This window comes from Spea bombifrons, chromosome 2 (assembly GCF_027358695.1).
Source record: "Spea bombifrons isolate aSpeBom1 chromosome 2, aSpeBom1.2.pri, whole genome shotgun sequence".
In the NCBI taxonomy this organism is placed as follows: Eukaryota; Metazoa; Chordata; class Amphibia; order Anura; family Pelobatidae; genus Spea; species Spea bombifrons.
In genome coordinates this window covers 142,150,833-142,155,832 of record NC_071088.1, presented here as the reverse complement: position 1 = coordinate 142,155,832, position 5,000 = coordinate 142,150,833, and the positions used below count along the sequence as shown (strand labels likewise).

The window sequence follows — 5,000 nt, the reverse complement described above, 5'->3', positions numbered from 1 at the left end:
GGGGAGAGCTTTTTGCCATGTGTTTCTTGCTCATCATCAAAGCTTTAAACCCTTGTTTGAACCTTCTCACCTTCTCTGTCCTGTCCCAGGGCTTATAATTCTTTCTGTCTGACGACAAGCAGCAGCAGCAGCAGCAGCAGCAGCAGCAGCAGCAGCAGCAGCAGCAGCAGCAGCAGCAGCAGCAGCAGCAGCAGCAGCAGCAGCAGCAGCAGCAGCAGCAGCAGCAGCAGCAGCAGCAGCAGCAACAGAATAAGAGAAGTAAAATAAAGAGCTTTCACACCTGCGGCCATACCACCCTGAAAGCGCCTGATTTCGGAAGCTAAGCAGGGTTGGGCCTGGTTAGTACCTCGATGGGAGACCGCCTGGGAATACCAGCTGTTGTAGGCTTTTTCTTTTCTCACAGTCCGGGGAGAGCTTTTTGCCATGTGTTTCTTGCTCATCATCAAAGCTTTAAACCCTTATTTGAACCTTCTCACCTTCTCTGTCCTGTCCCAGGGCTTATAATTCTTTTTGTCTGACGACAAGCAGCAGCAGCAGCAGCAGCAGCAGCAGCAGCAGCAGCAGCAGCAGCAGCAGCAGCAACAGAATAAGAGAAGTAAAATAAAAAACTTTCACACCTGCGGCCATACCACCCTGAAAGCGCCCGATCTCGTCTGATCTCGGAAGCTAAGCAGGGTTGGGCCTGGTTAGTACCTGGATGGGAGACCGCCTAGGAATACCAGGTGTTGTAGGCTTTTAATTTTTTCTCACAGTCCGGGGAGAGCTTTTTGCCATGTGTTTCTTGCTCATCATCAAAGCTTTAAACCCTTATTTGAACCTTCTCACCTTCTCTGTCCTGTCCCAGGGCTTATAATTCTTTTTGTCTGACGACAAGCAGCAGCAGCAGCAGCAGCAGCAGCAGCAGCAGCAGCAGCAGCAGCAACAGAATAAGAGAAGTAAAATAAAAAACTTTCACACCTGCGGCCATACCACCCTGAAAGCGCCCGATCTCGTCTGATCTCGGAAGCTAAGCAGGGTTGGGCCTGGTTAGTACCAGGATGGGAGACCGCCTGGGAATACCAGGTGTTGTAGGCTTTTAATTTTTTCTCACAGTCCGGGGAGAGCTTTTTGCCATGTGTTTCTTGCTCATCATCAAAGCTTTAAACCCTTATTTGAACCTTCTCACCTTCTCTGTCCTGTCCCAGGGCTTATAATTCTTTCTGTCTGACGACAAGCAGCAGCAGCAGCAGCAGCAGCAGCAGCAGCAGCAGCAGCAGCAGCAGCAGCAGCAGCAGCAACAGAATAAGAAAAGTAAAATAAAGAGCTTTCACACCTGCAGCCATACCTCCCTGAAAGCGCCCGATCTCATCTGATCTCGGAAGCTAAGCAGGGTTGGGCCTGGTTAGTACCTGGATGGGAGACCGCCTGGGAATACCAGGTGTTGTAGGCTTTTTCTTTTCTCACAGTCCGGGGAGAGCTTTTTGCCATGTGTTTCTTGCTCATCATCAAAGCTTTAAACCCTTATTTGAACCTTCTCACCTTCTCTGTCCTGTCCCAGGGCTTATAATTCTTTCTGTCTGACGACAAGCAGCAGCAGCAGCAGCAGCAGCAGCAGCAGCAGCAGCAACAGCAACAGAATAAGAGAAGTAAAATAAAAAACTTTCACACCTGCGGCCATACCACCACGAAAGCGCCCGATCTCGTCTGATCTCGGAAGCTAAGCAGGGTTGGGCCTGGTTAGTACCTGGATGGGAGACCGCCTGGGAATACCAGGTGTTGTAGTCTTTTTCTTTTCTCACAGTCCGGGGAGAGCTTTTTGCCATGTGTTTCTTGCTCATCATCAAAGCTTTAAACCCTTATTTGAACCTTCTCACCTTCTCTGTGCAGTCCCAGGGCTTATAATTCTTTCTGTCTGACGACAAGCAGCAGCAGCAGCAGCAGCAGCAGCCGCAGCAGCAGCAGCAGCAGCCGCAGCAGCAGCAGCAGCAGCAGCAGAATAAGAGAAGTAAAATAAAAAACTTTCACACATGCGGCCATACCACCCTGAAAGCGCCCGATCTCGTCTGATCTCGGAAGCTAAGCAGGGTTGGGCCTGGTTAGCACCTGGATGGGAGACCGCCTGGGAATACCAGGTGTTGTAGGCTTTTAATTTTTTCTCACAGTCCGGGGAGAGCTTTTTGCCATGTGTTTCTTGCTCATCATCAAAGCTTTAAACCCTTATTTGAACCTTCTCACCTTCTCTGTCCTGTCCCAGGGCTTATAATTCTTTTTGTCTGACGACAAGCAGCAGCAGCAGCAGCAGCAGCAGCAGCAGCAGCAGCAGCAGCAGCAGCAGCAGCAGCAACAGAATAAGAGAAGTAAAATAAAAAACTTTCACACCTGCGGCCATACCACCCTGAAAGCGCCCGATCTCGTCTGATCTCGGAAGCTAAGCAGGGTTGGGCCTGGTTAGTACCTGGATGGGAGACCGCCTGGGAATACCAGGTGTTGTAGGCTTTTAATTTTTTCTCACAGTCCGGGGAGAGCTTTTTGCCATGTGTTTCTTGCTCATCATCAAAGCTTTAAACCCTTATTTGAACCTTCTCACCTTCTCTGTCCTGTCCCAGGGCTTATAATTCTTTTTGTCTGACGACAAGCAGCAGCAGCAGCAGCAGCAGCAGCAGCAGCAGCAGCAGCAGCAGCAGCAGCAGCAGCAGCAGCAGCAGCAGCAGCAGCAGCAGCAGCAACAGAATAAGAGAAGTAAAATAAAAAACTTTCACACCTGCGGCCATACCACCCTGAAAGCGCCCGATCTCGTCTGATCTCGGAAGCTAAGCAGGGTTGGGCCTGGTTAGTACCTGGATGGGAGACCGCCTGGGAATACCAGGTGTTGTAGGCTTTTAATTTTTTCTCACAGTCCGGGGAGAGCTTTTTGCCATGTTTCTTGCTCATCATCAAAGCTTTAAACCCTTATTTGAACCATCTCACCTTCTCTGTCCTGTCCCAGGGCTTATAATTCTTTTTGTCTGACGACAAGCAGCAGCAGCAGCAGCAGCAGCAGCAGCAGCAGCAGCAGCAGCAGCAGCAGCAGCAGCAGCAGCAGCAGCAGCAGCAGCAGCAGCAACAGAATAAGAGAAGTAAAATAAAAAACTTTCACACCTGCGGCCATGCCACCCTGAAAGCGCCCGATCTCGTCTGATCTCGGAAGCTAAGCAGGGTTGGGCCTGGTTAGTACCTGGATGGGAGACCGCCTGGGAATACCAGGTGTTGTAGGCTTTTAATTTTTTCTCACAGTCCGGGGAGAGCTTTTTGCCATGTGTTTCTTGCTCATCATCAAAGCTTTAAACCCTTATTTGAACCTTCTCACCTTCTCTGTCCTGTCCCAGGGCTTATAATTCTTTCTGTCTGACGACAAGCAGCAGCACAAGCAGCAGCAGCAGCAGCAGCACAAGCAGCAGCAGCAGCAGCAGCAGCAGCAGCAGCAGCAGCAGCAGCAGCAGCAGCAGCAGCAGCAGCAGCAGCAGCAGCAACAGAATAAGAAAAGTAAAATAAAGAGCTTTCACACCTGCGGCCATACCACCCTGAAAGCGCCCGATCTCGTCTGATCTCGGAAGCTAAGCAGGGTTGGGCCTGGTTAGTACCTGGATGGGAGACCGCCTGGGAATACCAGGTGTTGTAGGCTTTTTCTTTTCTCACAGTCCGGGGAGAGCTTTTTGCCATGTGTTTCTTGCTCATCATCAAAGCTTTAAACCCTTATTTGAACCTTCTCACCTTCTCTGTCCTGTCCCAGGGCTTATAATTCTTTCTGACGACAAGCAGCAGCAGCAGCAGCAGCAGCAGCAGCAGCAGCAGCAGCAGCAGCAGCAGCAGCAGCAGCAACAGCAGCAGCAGCAGCAACAGCAACAGAATAAGAGAAGTAAAATAAAATACTTTCACACCTGCGGCCATACCACCCTGAAAGCGCCCGATCTCATCTGATCTCGGAAGCTAAGCAGGGTTGGGCCTGGTTAGTACCTGGATGGGAGACCGCCTGGGAATACCAGGTGTTGTAGGCTTTTTCTTTTCTCACAGTCCGGGGAGAGCTTTTTGCCATGTGTTTCTTGCTCATCATCAAAGCTTTAAACCCTTATTTGAACCTTCTCACCTTCTCTGTCCTGTCCCAGGGCTTATAATTCTTTCTGTCTGACGACAAGCAGCAGCAGCAGCAGCAGCAGCAGCAGCAGCAGCAGCAGCAGCAGCAGCAGCAGAATAAGAGAAGTAAAATAAAAAACTTTCACACCTGCGGCCATACCACCCTGAAAGCGCCCGATCTCGTCTGATCTCGGAAGCTAAGCAGGGTTGGGCCTGGTTAGTACCTGGATGGGAGACCGCCTGGGAATACCAGGTGTTGTAGGCTTTTAATTTTTTCTCACAGTCCGGGGAGAGCTTTTTGCCATGTGTTTCTTGCTCATCATCAAAGCTTTAAACCCTTATTTGAACCTTCTCACCTTCTCTGTCCTGTCCCAGGGCTTATAATTCTTTCTGTCTGACGACAAGCAGCAGCACAAGCAGCAGCAGCAGCAGCACAAGCAGCAGCAGCAGCACAAGCAGCAGCAGCAGCACAAGCAGCAGCAGCAGCAGCAGCAGCAGCAGCAACAGAATAAGAAAAGTAAAATAAAGAGCTTTCACACCTGCGGCCAAACCACCCTGAAAGCGCCCGATCTCGGAAGCTAAGCAGGGTTGGGCCTGGTTAGTACCTGGATGGGAGACCGCCTGGGAATACCAGGTGTTGTAGGCTTTTTCTTTTCTCACAGTCCGGGGAGAGCTTTTTGCCATGTGTTTCTTGCTCATCATCAAAGCTTTAAACCCTTATTTGAACCTTCTCACCTTCTCTGTCCTGTCCCAGGGCTTATAATTCTTTCTGACGACAAGCAGCAGCAGCAGCAGCAGCAGCAGCAGCAGCAGCAGCAGCAGCAGCAGCAGCAGCAGCAGCAGCAGCAACAGAATAAGAGAAGTAAAATAAAAAACTTTCACACCTGCGGCCATACCACCCTGAAAGCGCC

General features: G+C 50.5%; 12 non-coding genes and 2 pseudogenes across 12 annotated transcripts in view; all 14 read left to right on the top strand.

Moving 5' to 3' along the window:
- Positions 1-278: 278 nt before the first annotated feature.
- LOC128480693 (uncharacterized) lies at positions 279-387 on the top strand (annotated as a pseudogene).
- Positions 388-615: 228 nt separating this feature from the next.
- On the top strand, positions 616-734 carry LOC128477206 (5S ribosomal RNA). Its single transcript, XR_008348188.1, has one exon. It is a non-coding gene; the product is annotated as a 5S ribosomal RNA (ribosomal RNA).
- A 221-nt stretch (positions 735-955) lies between these two features.
- Positions 956-1,074, top strand: LOC128476881 (5S ribosomal RNA). Its single transcript, XR_008347873.1, has one exon. It is a non-coding gene; the product is annotated as a 5S ribosomal RNA (ribosomal RNA).
- A 236-nt stretch (positions 1,075-1,310) lies between these two features.
- Positions 1,311-1,429, top strand: LOC128476603 (5S ribosomal RNA). The gene has a single exon (XR_008347608.1). It is a non-coding gene; the product is annotated as a 5S ribosomal RNA (ribosomal RNA).
- A 216-nt stretch (positions 1,430-1,645) lies between these two features.
- Positions 1,646-1,764, top strand: LOC128479124 (5S ribosomal RNA). The gene has a single exon (XR_008350013.1). It is a non-coding gene; the product is annotated as a 5S ribosomal RNA (ribosomal RNA).
- A 240-nt stretch (positions 1,765-2,004) lies between these two features.
- Positions 2,005-2,123, top strand: LOC128479190 (5S ribosomal RNA). The gene has a single exon (XR_008350075.1). It is a non-coding gene; the product is annotated as a 5S ribosomal RNA (ribosomal RNA).
- A 233-nt stretch (positions 2,124-2,356) lies between these two features.
- LOC128480313 (5S ribosomal RNA) lies at positions 2,357-2,475 on the top strand. Its single transcript, XR_008350495.1, has one exon. It is a non-coding gene; the product is annotated as a 5S ribosomal RNA (ribosomal RNA).
- A 263-nt stretch (positions 2,476-2,738) lies between these two features.
- On the top strand, positions 2,739-2,857 carry LOC128480301 (5S ribosomal RNA). Its single transcript, XR_008350494.1, has one exon. It is a non-coding gene; the product is annotated as a 5S ribosomal RNA (ribosomal RNA).
- Positions 2,858-3,115: 258 nt separating this feature from the next.
- On the top strand, positions 3,116-3,234 carry LOC128477196 (5S ribosomal RNA). Its single transcript, XR_008348178.1, has one exon. It is a non-coding gene; the product is annotated as a 5S ribosomal RNA (ribosomal RNA).
- Positions 3,235-3,521: 287 nt separating this feature from the next.
- LOC128480288 (5S ribosomal RNA) lies at positions 3,522-3,640 on the top strand. Its single transcript, XR_008350492.1, has one exon. It is a non-coding gene; the product is annotated as a 5S ribosomal RNA (ribosomal RNA).
- Positions 3,641-3,894: 254 nt separating this feature from the next.
- On the top strand, positions 3,895-4,013 carry LOC128476248 (5S ribosomal RNA). Its single transcript, XR_008347266.1, has one exon. It is a non-coding gene; the product is annotated as a 5S ribosomal RNA (ribosomal RNA).
- A 222-nt stretch (positions 4,014-4,235) lies between these two features.
- LOC128480276 (5S ribosomal RNA) lies at positions 4,236-4,354 on the top strand. The gene has a single exon (XR_008350491.1). It is a non-coding gene; the product is annotated as a 5S ribosomal RNA (ribosomal RNA).
- Positions 4,355-4,626: 272 nt separating this feature from the next.
- LOC128480103 (uncharacterized) lies at positions 4,627-4,735 on the top strand (annotated as a pseudogene).
- A 236-nt stretch (positions 4,736-4,971) lies between these two features.
- LOC128476236 (5S ribosomal RNA) overlaps positions 4,972-5,000 on the top strand; it is a 119-nt gene continuing 90 nt past the window's right edge. The window contains exon 1 of the ribosomal RNA XR_008347255.1: positions 4,972-5,000. This exon is cut by the window's right edge and continues 90 nt beyond it. This is a non-coding gene — a ribosomal RNA (5S ribosomal RNA).